This window comes from Prionailurus bengalensis, chromosome A2 (genome assembly GCF_016509475.1).
Source record: "Prionailurus bengalensis isolate Pbe53 chromosome A2, Fcat_Pben_1.1_paternal_pri, whole genome shotgun sequence".
Taxonomy (NCBI): domain Eukaryota; kingdom Metazoa; phylum Chordata; class Mammalia; order Carnivora; family Felidae; genus Prionailurus; species Prionailurus bengalensis.
This window is the reverse complement of record NC_057348.1, coordinates 54,430,227-54,445,315: the sequence shown is the minus strand read 5'-3', so window position 1 is coordinate 54,445,315 and position 15,089 is coordinate 54,430,227. Positions and strand designations below refer to the sequence as shown.

Here is a 15,089-nt window from a genome sequence, read left to right as displayed (position 1 = left end):
CAAAGGACTTCCCAACCAAGGCCATCTCTGGAAGAGGCACAGAGAGCTCAGTGCCTGCTGCTGTCTGGAGTTCATCTTTGAATTAGCTCACCCATTCTTTCTCATTCCCAATCTCATTCTTAAAGTTATTAAAATATTAATATAGATTTAGAGCTTGTGGATTTAGAGCAGGGTATATAAGTAAGGGATTCTGGCTCCTTGGTAAATCACAGCAGGATAGCATCCAGCTGTGTTCATATGAAAGGGAGATTTCTAAGATTGAATTAGTTGAGTAAAACCTGAAAGGAATATTCTCCCAGAGGGGAAGGAATGAGGTGGTGGGAGGAGTAGTTCTTGTTACTGACCACCAGGTGGTGCCCCTAGGCCAGGATCAGTAGGTGGAGATGAGGGGATAACTGTCCCACTGACAGGATGTTAATAAATACAGCATGACTTGAGAAGTAACAGGAGATCATTACGATATGAGCTAGATTGAGTACAGTGACTGTGATATAGTAGTAGGTGCTCTTTGTAAATATTGAACTGAAATGATAATTGTGGAAATGGAATAGATAATAGAAGAGTAGGTAGGATTTAATGACGGCTAGAAAAAAATTAATGGCAAACAAAATTTAAAACCTGAAGATTTGTTTGGGAGAAGTTGTAAGACAGTGCCCATTTTCCCACAAAGCAGCTGAAAAATTATAATTTTTTTCTTTTTTAATCTTTTTTTGTCCAAGATTTTATTTAAATTCAAGTTATTAGTTAACATATAGTTTAGCATTGGTTTCAGGGGTAGAATTCAGTGATTCTGGAAGATTACAGTTTTTGCTGAACACCAATTGATATTGCTGTTTTCTGTGTATTTAGTATCAGGCAAAGGGAATATTTTATTTCCTGTCAAGGGAATACTATGAGCTTGGAAAAGTGGGGTTAAATCAGAGATGGAGATGTATTTGGCTTTTGAGTTGTTTTCTGTTAAAGATACTTTACAGAGCATAACTTAGTTGCCAAAATAAAGAACTTTTAGATTTATTAACCCTCATTTAGAGGTTCAAAATGTGTATGTTTCCTTTATTATAGTATTTTATGTAGTGGCCCAAAAGATGTTTTGATTATCCATAGTGATCTTAGGTTGACATTTAATATGGTTGTCATAAGAATGAAGGTACAGGTAAGGTGTTCTTGAACTTAGTAAATTTGATTTTGCAAAGTTATCATCATAGGGTCACTTCTAAAAGTTTTTTTGTTCATTTGTTTTAATCTGAGTTACATTCCTATGTTTGGAACAGCAGCTTTTGTGATGAAGGCTCAACATAATACAAAGTTGTGTTCACTCTTTAAGTTAAATCTAACCTCTTTTGCCTTTACATTACAAAATAATTAGACCTTTAAAGGAATATGTGACCTCACTTCTGCTTTTCCTTTTTATTCACGAGGCAATATAGCCTTGAATGTTAGTTGTGAGGGAACAGAAATTTGGCATCTAAAATCCACTACTCTTTCTGTTTGAATTGTTGAACTGTCTTCCCTTGTGACTATTAGCTCTCAAAGACTCATAGGTAGGTAAGTAGATAGAAGGACAGACCAGGATCATGAATTATATAAGGTAATCACTAGAACAGATTGGAGTTTTTTTTCAGAAGTCATAGCAATTGACTTATTTTGATGTTACATTGTTCTGACCTGTGATCTTGTGAGTCAGCGGGAGCAGACTATATTTCACTTTGGAGTTTTCATACTTTATATTTGCATTGATTTGTGTCTCTCATTTTATATATAGATGGACTTTGAAAATACTCTTTTCTTAAGTAGAATCATTTTAGATATATAAAAGATGTTTGATTTTAAAAATTAATCTTATGACAAGTCTCTTTGCAAAAAGAATTAGCAAGGATTTATTGGTTTAGATATTATAAAAATATTCATACCTGCTGCCAAAGATCAAGTCAAATAATTAATTTGAGAGAGGGAGGAGGGGAGGGAGAGAGTACATGTGCATGAGTGGGGGAGAGGAGCCGAGGGAGAGAGAGGGGGAATCCCAAGCAGGCTCCAAGCTCAGCACAGAGCCTGACACAGGGCTCAATCTCACAATCCTGGGACCATGACCGGAGTTGAAATCAGGAGTTGGACACTCAACCAGCTGAGCCAGCCAGGCATTCTTCAAGTAAAATATTTATTAAGATCTGACAAATATATTTTATTTTATCATAGTAACATCTTACTGGGGTAAGGAGCCCTGACTCAGATTGCACAACTGTAATACTGAGGAAGTTAAGAATTCAGAAACTTTGGGTTACAAAATGAGCCACTTGTGACACATTAATTTCCAGCCAATAGATCCCTCTCTCTGTTGCTAAGTGATTAGCAAGACTCATAGACTGCTAAGCTTTAAGGACAGTCCTAATCAAACTCCTCATTTTACAGTTCATTTCTACAGGTCTGAAGATCTTAAAACTTGCTTGAGGTTATACAGCTAATGAGTGATACCAGCTCCAGATCCCTGGATTCCTTCTGATTTTGTGTTTAGGGTTTTTGCCTTTTTATCCTGTTGATCATGTCAGAAAATTGAAGAATAACAGTTCTGTCAAGCAGGAGAAAGGAAAAGGTGAAAAGAAAGTTTTTTCTTTTTCAAGATATTGGTGACTAGATCAGCTTGTTTGAATGAGGGCAGAAATCTAAGAGCAGTGACAAAAACTGATTTCATTACTACCTTTTAGGTTTCTTTTTTTTTTTTTTTTTAATGCTTATTTATTTATTTTGAGAAAGAGAGAGAGTGTGAACAGGGGGAGGGGCAGAGAGAGAAGAGAAATAGACTCCCAAGCAGGCTCCGTTCTGTCATTGCGGAGCCTGACTCACACAGCCTCTATCTCAGGAACCTGGGAGATGTTTACCTGAGCTGAAATTAAGAGTCTGATGCTTAACCAACTGAACCACCCAAGCACCCCCTACCTGTTGGATTTCTTATGTTATTACTTTTAAATAATTCTTGTCTTCTTTTTCAGATGAGTAGCAATAGAAATAAAATTACAATGATTCCTTAGAGTTATCTTAATACTGTTCATCGTTAAAATATGAGCAGTGACATTCTGGATTCTCGTATATCTAAAAAAAAAATAAGAAAGTAGAGTAATTAATTATTTACAGGGCCCTAAAATAAGGCCTTTTCTATTTACTGAGATAACCAGTTAATCATACAGTCTCTATGGAGCTATTTCTGCATTGTGAGGTTGGGGGTAGGGTAGAAAAGAGAACTCATGATTGTAGTCTAACGTTAACCACAAAATAATGTTGGAGAATTATAGCTAAGAAAGGGGGTTGAAGGTAAGAACCATCCCTCCATCATCTTTCTTATTGCTTTAAAATACCAAGAAACCTGCCCTGAGAATACTGAATTTCAGTGACTCATTCAGTGATTGAAAATCTTTTCCACATGGTTGTCCGTGATATTTGCAAGAATGTTTTGTGGAAATGAATTTGTTTTAATAGTATTATTTAGGATTGTACTCAGCTTATCAAGTATCTATACAAGACCTTTTTCATGTATATAATGTAATTTATATTGCATGTCAGCTTTTTGAAGTAGGTCTGATCTCCTGGTTTTGTTTTGTTTTTTTCACAAATAAAGTAATTAGGGCTAGGCAAAATTTCAAACTTGCCTAATACCAGAGAGCTAGTACATGGCTAAGTCTAATTTTTTTGCTCATTTGATTATAGCACATATGGCTCAATAGTGTACGTTTTTATCATGTACTTAATGTGAGCAGTGTAATATAAAGGCAGAGGGTATAGAAGATCTTAGAAGGACCTAGACTGCCAAAAAGTTGGTTAACCTTCCAAGTCTTTGGAAGATCCATCTAAGGAGACTAATTTTCCTAAAACACCTAAGGGAAAAAAAAAAAATCAATTGGTCTTAGAAATCTAAAGTAATATTTGAAGCTTGATAATGAACTCTTCTAGTAGAAATGAATAAAGTAGAAATTTAGATAGAAGAATAGAAGTTTCCCATTACTTTCCATATCCACTGTCAAAAGGCCACAGTGAAATTGTTGTAATTCCAGAAGTCACCACCTCCAGAGTCTAACCTCTGAACAGTACCTGAAAGTAGGAAATGCAAGGTTATTTATTTATCTTTGCTTCAGGTAATCTAACTGGCAGATAATGTGACAGTAGCAATGATTCTTTTTAATTCTGTGTTTTTGGTGTTGCTTCTCCTGCCAAGTTGCTACAACTATCTGAGGGGTAAGACAAGAATTCTGGAGCATTGTACGAAAGAAAGTTCCACTTATCTTTTTGAACCTTTCATTAACACAATATCTTAGGTTGGAAGGGACTTCTATAGTCATTTTATTCGTCTCTGTAACATTCTTCCCAAGTGGTTATCTGGCTTCTCAAAATCTCCCAAAGAAGCCCATTCTACCAGGCATGCCTCTGTTAGACAAATCTAACATATTAAATTGGAATCTGTATTAAATTGCATTGCTTCAGTTAGGGCCAGTCACAGTATGTAATGCCTCTGCAGGCATGAATTTCTTTCATAATGTGTGTTTCTGAATAATCCCTTCTCTAGGCTAATAATCTCTAGTCTTTGGGATATTTTTTTTCTTTCTTTCTTTTTTAAATGCTTATTTATTTATTTTGCGGGGGGCGGGGGGGTGGCAAGAATCCTGAGCAGGCTCCATGCTGTCAGTGCAGAGCCCAACATGGGACTCAAACTCATGAACCCAGAGATCATGACCTGAGCCGAAATCAAGAGTCGGACTCTTAACCTAATGAGCCATGCAGGCTTTCTATTTCTTAATTCAACAAATATTTATTGATCCAGGCATTCTAAATGCTAGAATGCAATAATGAATCTTTACTATAAACACTGTACTGTGAAATATTACTGTCTCTGTTTTATAAGTGAGGAAAACAGAAGATTGAGGTTGAAGTGACTTACCAAGTTCACACAATTGGTTAGAAATTTACTGGATGTCAGAACCATGCGTAGCTCCAAAAGTCATGCTTTGACCACTACTCTGTTGTTGTGGGTCTTGCCAAGAATAATCACATATAAGCCTAGAGTAGATAAGTTCAAGAAGAAGGTTGGCCTAAAAGAATGGCTTAAAAGTACTTCCTAGGTATGAGATTATGGGGATTCTTGGGATGCTAGATGAATTTGGAGTCTTCCTGGGCTCCATTGGAAAACTACACATCAAGTAAATTCTTGACAGTCACAAATCTAAATTTGTGGTTTCAGCAATTCACTAAGGACCTCAGAGGTCCATGACAAATAGGGAATGCTTCACAAATTTCAATGTCATCCTTGTGCATGGGCCATGCTAATCACTTGTATTGTTCCACTTTTGTATATATGCTGCTGAAGCAAGCATGGGGCTGTTCTTGCACATCATAATTTGGAATATTTAGTCATATTGGTCCATCAGCTCTTGATTCCAGTTCTTCTGTATTCTTCTTAAATGGTGGTGTGCAGAACACAATATCCAGATATGTATTTAGCAGGGACTAGAGCTGAGGTATCACTTCCCTAATTCTAAGGTGCTGTTCTGTTCTTTCAGTGTACACAACTCCATTTTGAAATTGTTTTTCCTTTTTACAATGTGACTTTTTTTCATAACTTAAATTTTCATTTGGTGAAATTCGTAGAATTTAATTCAGCACAATTGAAATTTTTATAGATAGTGCTTTAAAAATACAGATGCTTAGTAATTTTGAGAATGTTAGAAAAGAACACTTTTTTGAAAAACTTACCTGTTTCTAAAATATTTGCTTTTAAGAGTAAAATGCTTTCAAATTATATCTTCTTTTAATACAGTATTAAGGGTGGAGAATGTCACTTAATATTTCCTACCTTCAGCACCTAATTTGTCTTATTTTATATTTGTAGTATTATTTAATGTATGGCTGTATTTTTGTGACATTTTAAAAAATCCAGTCATTTATTTATTATACTTAGATCTTCAGGTACATTTGTTTTTTAATCAGTGTTCAGTTCTTTTTTATAAGGTGTTTTCTTTAATGTCTGGTGATACTTGAAATCCAAAGAGGTGTTGTCTTAAAAAAAAAAAAAGAATTTCTAGCTCAAAATTCAGCTTACTAAGGTAGAAGAAGTCTCTGGGATTGCAATAAATTATCTCCCAGGAAATCAGATGTGATGACAGAGGAGTGGTCTGGGTCTGTAGGGGCCTAAGAAGAAAAAGTTATTGTAGTTGTTGTTAGCCATTTATTTCTTTTTAGGATGGTAAGATAGAAAATTTTGTTTCTCTAACATATTTGTGTTATGATGTTTCTATACTTCACATAGATTAAAAAAATTAAAAATTTTTTTAATGTTTGTTTATTTTAGAGAGAGAGAGAGAGAGAGAGAGAGAGCAAACAGGGGAGGGGCAGACAGAGAGAGGGAGACACAGAATCTGAAGCAGGCTCCAGGCTCTGAGCTGTCAGCACGGAGCCTGACGCAGAGCTCAAACCCACTAACTGTGAGATCATGACCTGAGCCGAAGTTGGACGGATGCTCAACTGACTGAGCCACCGAGGTGCCCCTAAAAAAAATTTTTTTTTTTATTTATTTTTGAGAGAGAGGGACAAGGCGAGCAGGGGAGGGACAGAGAGAGAAGGAAACACAGAAGGCTCCAGAGCTTGCCACAGGGCTTGATCCCACAGACTGCAAGATCATGACCTGAGCTGAAGTAGGCACTTAACCGACTGAACCACCCAGGTGCCCCTATATTTTTTAAAAGTAGTATTAGCACTTTCATTGAGGCTGTTAGAAAAATTTCATTCTACAGTGCAGAGTTGCAATCTTGAAAGCAATATTTGACATTTGGATATTGCTTTCCTGGTTTGGATGTGAATTTTTTTAGTTGGAGAGAAATTCTCATATTTGATTTCTGAGCCAGAGTCTTAATCAGATGTTGACAATTTAATTTGAACATAAATCTTTTTAGCAAGTATCAGTAGCAGGGAATTAATTAATTTCCTGGCTTACTTGAGAAAGATGTCACTAGAAGGCTTTATTTATGATTTCTAAAGGCCCTCTGCTGATACCTTCTGGTATTGCTGAAAGTATGTTAGTTGAAATAACATGCCAATTGTTCTGCATTACACCAATGCTTCTTACTGCCTGCAGTGTGTTTTAAACACGGTTTTCTTGGTTATTCCTAATATAATTCCACCGTCTTATTTTTAATTACCAGCCAGGTTATGGGACTAATTCTTTTGTTTTTATTGAAGTATAATTGACATATGATATCCTATTAGTTTTAGATGCACATCATAGAGGTTTGATATTTTCATACATAATGAAATGATCCCTATAATAAGTCTAGTTACCATCTGTCATCATGCAGAGTTACTATAATATTATTGGCTATATTCCCTATAGCCCTATAGAGGGGATTGTACCTCTTAATCCCCTTCATCTGGTTTGCCTACCCTCAACCCCTTCCCCTCTGGTAGCCTATAGTTTGTTTTCTGTATCTGTGAACCAGTTGCTGTTTTGTTTGTTTTGTTTTTTAGATTCTACATAGAATTAAAATCATATGGTATTTGTCTTTCTGTCAGTCTTATTTCACTTAGCATAATATCCACTGGGTCTATTCGTGTTGGTGCAAATGGTAATTCCACGACCTAATGTTAAAAAAAATAATAAAAGAAAGGCCATTAACTGTCAAGAGTAGTGAGTGGCTTCCAAATTATTTTGCCCACCCACACCTTTAGCATGTCTCCAATCTTTTTATGTTTTAAATTGTACAAATAAAATTGTTTCTATAAATTACATACATCATATAATATAAAAATTAAATTAAAAGGATGAGATAGGGGCGCCTGGGTGGCTCAGTCGGTTGAGCGTCCTACTTTGGCTCAGGTCATGATCTCGCAGTCCGTGAGTTTGGGCCCCGTGTCAGGCTCTGTGCTGACAGCTCAGGGCCTGGAGCCTGCTTTGAATTCTGGGTCTCCCTCTCTCTTTGCCCCTCCCCCACTCATGCTCTGTCTCTCTCTGTCAAAAATAAATAAATATTAACAAAATTTTTTAAAAAAAATGATGAGATAAAAGTACAAATGGAAGTTACAATGTTTTCTTACCACAGTCCATTGGATTGTCTTGCATACATATTCAGGTGCATGTATATGAAAAGCATTTATATATACCTTAGGAATGTGATGCTAACCATAATATAAGAACAGATTTTACAACAGAACTGTCAGTTTTGAGGTAGGTTGCCTGGGGAAGATCAGGCAAAAGCTGGAGAACCACACACACATCATGAATGTTGTAGGACATATCCATGACTCCAGTTGAGAGTTGGACTAAACAACCTCTGATACTCCTGAATTCTATGACTATAGATAGGAATTCATAGGTGGAGCACTTACATTTAAAACACTGTAGGAAACTTAGGCTGTGAATCTGGAACAGGACTAAACAGGAAATTATTCAACTTCTTCACCCAAACCTGCTCAGAACTTCTGCTGTCTTTAGAAATTTGATGGGGTGCCTGGGTGACTCAGTTGGTTGAGCGTCTGACTTTGGCTCAGGTCTTGATCTCACAGTTTGTGGATTTGAGCCCCATGTTGGGCTCTGTGCTGACAGCTCAGAGCCTGGAGCCTGCTTCGGATTCTGTGTCTCCCTCTCTCTCTGTCCCTCCCCTGCTCACGCTCTATCTCTCTCTCAAAAATAAATAAACATTAAAAATTTTTTTTAATTTGATGATTTCTGGGGTGCTTGGGTGGCTCACTCAGTTAAGCTTCCAACTCTTGATTTTGGCTCAGGTCTTGATCTCATGATTTATGAGTGCTAAGCTCTGTCCTGATAGCTTGGAGCCTGGAGCCTGCTTGAGATTCTCTTTCTCCCTCTCTCTGCCCCTACCCCGCTTGTGCTCTCTCCATTTCTCTCTCTCTCTTTCTCTCTCTCGAAATAAATAAACTTAAAAAAATTTTTTTATGGTTTCTGTTTCACAAGCTATCTCCACATAGGAAAAAGTTTTAAGTTTTCTTGTAATATCCTGACTATATAGGAGAATAAATCTGTAAGTAAGGAATTCCAACAATGAACTTTATCAACAGAGTTTTACTCTGCTTTAGTATACCAAATAAAAGGAGAGAGGCAGGGAGAAAACATGAAAGCAAGTTAAGGATGAACCATTATTTTAAAGTGTATAGTATCACAGTCCCTCTAAAATCTGTAAGTTACTAAAATAAATCTATAAGTACTGTTTCACTAAGAATAAGTAATTTTGGGGGCGCCTGGGTGGCTCAGTCGGTTAGGCGTCCAAATTCAGCTCAGGTCATGATCTCACGGTTGGTGAGTTTGAGCCCTGTGTCTGGCTCTGGGCTGACAGCTTGGAGCCTGGAGCCTGCTTTGGATTCTGTGTCTCCCTCTTTCTCTGACCCTTCCGCACTGTGCTCTGTCTCTCTCTCAAAAATAAGTAAACATTAAAAAAAAATTTTTTTTTAAAGAATAAAGAATAATTTGTTCTGCGATGTAATTGAGTAGCTTCACTTTTTTAAGCTCAAAATTGTATTGCCTTCAAAACAAAACTTTAGCATCCATCTGCCCTTTTTCTTTTTTCTTTATGGTGAGGGGATGGTTTTGTGAAATCCAGCTAGCAAAGATAAGCCAGCAATAAGCTTACAGCTTTTTCACTGTACTTGATTTGAGTATGGTGGATGTGACTATAGTGCTACAGAGCACCTACTTAAGTTTCTTTGTTGTGGTGGTGATTTTCTTCTTTCCTGGTTGATGTACTACCCTGTTCTGTGTCATGGCTCACAGAGAGGCAGAAGCCCTTGTGCTTCAATGCATCTAAGAGTGTCTAGCATCATTAGAACTTGAGATTTTTTTTTTAATTTCTAATCCTGCATTTGTTGAGAAGATTTCCATCTTAGTAGCACTTTTTTTTTTAAAGTATAAAAGACACAAAATGAAAGGCCATTGGATGGCCTGTGGGATGTTCTTTGGGAGATGTTTTCTACAATTTTAGTGAAATAGAAGCTTATTAGAATATGATACAATCTTAGGGAGCATACACTTGGTTTATTAATAAAAGCCTCATATGTTAAGCAGCTATGCAAATACACAAATAACCACCATCTTTTAGTGTAGAAGTAGAATATCTTAAACATTGTTTTCTGGCTTTAGCTCACTGGAGGTTTTCCAACAACATTTAACTTGTTTTCAAACGATTGTAGATTGTGCAGGACACAACTATACATTCTTCTGGGTTAAAGAACAGTGTCTACGTTTTATACTGCTTGGAACTGTTGTCTGCTACAAAAATGCAGAACAGCTGAAGAAAACAATCTACCCATTTTGTTATTGCAGCTGATTGTTTATTAGTGGAAATATTTCTTTGATAAATTTCTTTCCATTTTCCATATTCCTTGGGTGTCACAAATTGTCTTTACAAGATTTGTGATGAGTTATACCAAACATTGAATCAAATTAAGTTTAAACAGATAAATACTCGTGAGGTTAATATATTCTTCTTAGGAATGTTCCTCCAGAGGGCCTTTGCAAATAAGGTGATCTTGCTTGAGTTTCTTGGTAGAAAGATGGAATCCAGGCTATTTTCTGTTGTTAGAAGTTTAGCTTTGTGAGAATGGGAATAAAGGTTTTATGATCTGATTATAGCTCAGGAGAATTTAGGCCATAGTATAAATTACTTGCCTTTGGTCTACATACTGGTTTGGGATGTATATCCTTTTTTTAAAAAATTTTTTTGCTCCTACTTCTATGTCATTATCTTTTGTTGCATTTGGGTGCAGAGATTTTTGGATTGGTACAGAAATCCAAGACAAGCTTGACTTTTGCTTCTTGTTTTCATCATTATAAGGATTTGTAGTTCTAGTATTTTACTAAATAAAATCAATTGAATAAACAGTTTTCTTATTTAGATGAGTCACACTTTGTCACATACACACTAAGTTTACCAAATATGTGGTTTAACCAAATAGTTATTTTTTCCTTTTTTAGTGGGATTTACCTAATAATTAGGTTTAAGAAAAAATAGCTGCCATTGAAACTGGCAAAAAGAAAAAAAAATCTTTGCAAAAGCAATTGATGTTTTATATAAAGAAAAGACACTCCTGTATGTCTCTTCTTTACTTTAGTACACAGTACACTTCACTTCTGATTAACAGATGTGTGGGTTTTTTCCCCCCATACCAAGCACTTCTCTGCAGTATCTGCTGGGTGTCCTACAGTTTAATGCAATAATGACCCTATCTGAGAAGTTAGCTTCATATCCCACAGTTTAAGGGCATAGACCCACAAGACTGCTTCCCCTCCCTGTTTAGCTGCCACTGGCAAGTCCAGGTTTTGACCAGCTGACTACAGATCAAATGATCCCACCACCTACTCCTTGGGTTCCATAAATTTGCTAGAGTGGCTCGGAGAACTCATGAAAATATTTTACTTACTGTATTAGAGGTTTATTATAAAAGGGTATAACTCCAGAATGGCCAAGAGATGCAAAGGGCAGTTATGTGTGAAGAGGGGCAGAGCTTCCGTGCATTCTGGGTGTGTCACTCTCCCAGGACTTCCCATGTGTTCACCAACCTAGAAATTCTCAGAACCCCATGGGTTAGGGATTTGTGTGGAAGCTTGATTATATAGATATGGTTGATCAGATCACAATCTCCAAGCCCTCCTTACTCCTTGGAGATGAGGGAGTGTGGGGCTGAAAGTTCCAAGTCTGAGCACATGGTTGGTTCCTCTGGCAACCAGCTCCCATCCTAAGTTAAGTGGAGGCATTCCACAAGACACCTCCTTAACATAAAATCAGGTATGGTTGATGGGCGCCTGGCTGGCTCAGTTGGTTACGCATCTGACTCTTGATTTCGGCTCAGGTCATCATCTCACTATGGGTTCGAGTCCCATGTTGGGCTCCACGCTGACAGTGCAGAGCCTGCTTGGGATTCTCTCTCCCCTCTCTCTCTGCCCCTCCCGAGTTCGTTTGTTCTCTCTCTCTCTCTCTCTCTCTCTCTCAAAAATAAACTTAAAAAAAAAATCAGGTGTGGTTGAACAGGGTGAGGATGTTGTTATGAGTAATACAACACTCCTTTCACCTTTATGCTCTGAAGCTATTTCAGGATCTAAGGACAAAAGACCGAATATTATAACAAAAGATGCTCCCTTTGCTGTTAATATGCAGGAAATTCCAAGAGTTTTGGGATCTATTAGCCAAGAACTGTGGATAGAAGACCACAAAATATTACAGATCACAATATCATATGCTAAGTGTGAAAATGTCAAAGCCATTCTTTTTGATTGAATGTTTTAAGTCTATTTTTCTTAAGGAAAAAGAGAGACTTTCTCTCTCCTTAAAGATTAGAACCCTTGTGATTTTTTTCTTCCCATTAGTTTATTTCTCTTATCATTCATTGTCTGTAGCTTTACAATTCTGTATTGTCCTAGTACTGCTTTTGAAATTACAGCTGGAAACTCTGAAAAGCATTTTCACAAAGGAAGACTGAATTGTGACCTTAGACCAACAGTAAGCTACAGGAACAAATGAAATTAAGAAATTAATATTATTTCAGATAGGTTTCTTTGTCCTTAGTCTTTCAGAGAATTGTTGAAACCAAGAATTTAAAAGTCATCTCTTTGCTTTTCAATGTAATTAGAACTATAAAACATTCTACTTGCTTATAAATCTGCTTAAATTTTTTGTGAAGGGGTTTCCGTAGACTGATATAATACCATTTTTCAGATTTTCAGAGTTCTCAAAAACAAATGTTTTCTTCACCGTATGTAACACAGGGAAACTTTATTTTAACCTTTATGTTTATCACATAAAACATTAAAAAAAAAAAACCACTACAGGGTTCTAATAACCAGAACCCTATATTCTATTTCTTTTTTTCCCTCAGGCAATCATTTTTATCCTGGAATTTATTTCAATATTTTCTAAATAGCATGCTTATGTCTTTTTTTTTCTCTTGTAGATAGTATCTGTTGATTGCCTATAAGAAGATGATGATTAAGTTCTTTTCTCTCTGTCTACATTTTATTAAAATTTTAGTTAAATTTTGATACTGTTTACATATGCCAATGTAAATATTTTTACAAGGTTGGGGGATGGAAATTTTTTCCTCTGTCCTTTGAGGTCCTTTTGGTATAAGGCAGATTAATAGGAGAAAATCATATTTGATTACCTAACTATGGGGCTCCATAAGAATATGAGACCCACAGGAAGTCAGGCAGTTGAAGCTTATATGCTATCCAGAGCTAAAGAGAAGTTGGGTATGGGGCTGAGACTTCAAAGGAAAGATGAAAGGAATCTTCCTAGGAAGATGAAAAAGAGTGAATGTTTGGTAAACAAATGTTTGCTGGATCATACAGAAACAGTGGGGCATAGAGAGGATTTTTTTTTTTTTTAACGTTTATTTATTTTTGAGACAGAGAGAGACAGAGCATGAACAGGGGAGGGTCAGAGAGAGAGAGGGAGACACAGAATCTGAAACAGGCTCCAGGCTCTGAGCAGTCAGCACAGAGCCCAACGCGGGGCTCGAACTCACGGACCGCGAGATCGTGACCTGAGCCGAAGTCGGAGCTTAACTGACTGAGCCACCCAGGCGCCCCCTTTTCTTTTCTTTCTTTCTTTCTTTCTTTTTTTTTTTTTTTTGCATAGAGAGGAATTTTAACAGACTTTGCAAAGTTCCTTTCTGTCTGCCACTCCCAAGTTCAAGTTATACTATAGTTAGCTGTGGTGATAGCTCCCTTCTTGGAGCAGGTTCTCTATCTAAATTCTTTTAGGCATTTAGGGGGAAGGTCAAAGTTTCTTTGTAACCCTTCTGATTCCTTTTTTTTTGTTTGTGTATTTTTTGAAAGAAAGAGAGAGCAAGCCCCGGTGAGGGGCAGAGAGAGAGGGAGAGAGAAATCCCACGCAGGCTCCATGCTGTAGCACAGAACCCGTTGTGGGGCTTGAACTCAAGAACTGTTAGATCATGACCTGAGCCAACACCAAGAGTTGGATGCTTAACTGACTGAGCCCATGAGCCTTCTGATTCTTAAAAATAATCAGCCTAGAATCATTCACATGCTAGAGAGACACATTTTGGTGTAGCAGATTGTGCTCCCCTACAGTCCTGAAATTGACTTGGTAGATAGTTTCATCTCAGTGGATCAGTCACAGTCTTGACAATAGGTAAGTTCAGTTAAACTCATTTCAGGAGGTAGTAATGCAGGTAGACTTCCAGAGGTAGGCTTGTGTTATACCTGCAATCAGGTACTTAATAAGACATTTCTATAGGAAGAAAAGAAGAACAATAGTTAATGATTGGAACAATTATCAGCCAATTTGTAAGTTTTGAGGATAATCAGTTGAGAAGATTTCTAGATGTCAGGGTTGAAGCATCATTTATAGTTTGAATGTCTCTAATTATGTCATTGTGTCTTCAGGCAAACTTTGTCAGTGGCCGGTATAGCAACATGTACAAAGATTGTCTAAACATGAATTATTAGGGTGAATTCTCTGAGGTTTACATCAAGTTGTTCAGTTTGGAAGACTTTAGGAAGGGCAGTTTTAGTTTTCAATGATTCTAACTCAGAAGGGTCAGAGAAAAATTAAAAACATTAGTTTGGAGAGTTATAGCCAGACATTGGAGAAACTAGAAGAATTCAAGATCTAGTCAATTTAGAATGAACAGTATTAGAATCTAATATCCACAAAGGTGTGCTATTGAAACATTTTTTTCTCTCTATAACCACTCTCATTTCTACCAAAGATAGCCAAGTTAAAAGTAATTTGTTTGCAAAATAAGTCTAGTTTTAGTAAATTGGCCTGGTTATTTGCATAAATGCAGCAAGAATAGCAATTGATCATATAGGCTCTTATATTTTATTACTAATTTTTTAAATGTTTGAGAGAGCGGGGAGGGACAGAGGGAGAGGGAATCAGAGTGTGGAGCCTGACACAGGGCTGGATCTTATGACTGCAAGATCAGGACCTGAACCAGTATCAAAAGTTGGATGCTTAACCAACTGAGCCACCCAGGTACCCCATATAGACTCTTTTTTTCTTTAAAAAAAAAAAAAAAATTTAACATTTATTTTTGAGAGACACAGTGACACAGAGCATGAGTCGGGGAGAGGTAGAGACGGG

General features: G+C 36.9%; 1 protein-coding gene and 1 non-coding gene across 5 annotated transcripts in view; one reads left to right on the top strand and one right to left on the bottom strand.

Moving 5' to 3' along the window:
* The window catches only part of TMCC1 (transmembrane and coiled-coil domain family 1), a 248,172-nt gene that overhangs the window by 75,543 nt on the left and 157,540 nt on the right, over positions 1-15,089 (top strand). The window lies entirely within an intron of this gene.
* Positions 5,251-5,354, bottom strand: LOC122488804. Its single transcript, XR_006298727.1, has one exon. It is a non-coding gene; the product is annotated as a U6 spliceosomal RNA (small nuclear RNA).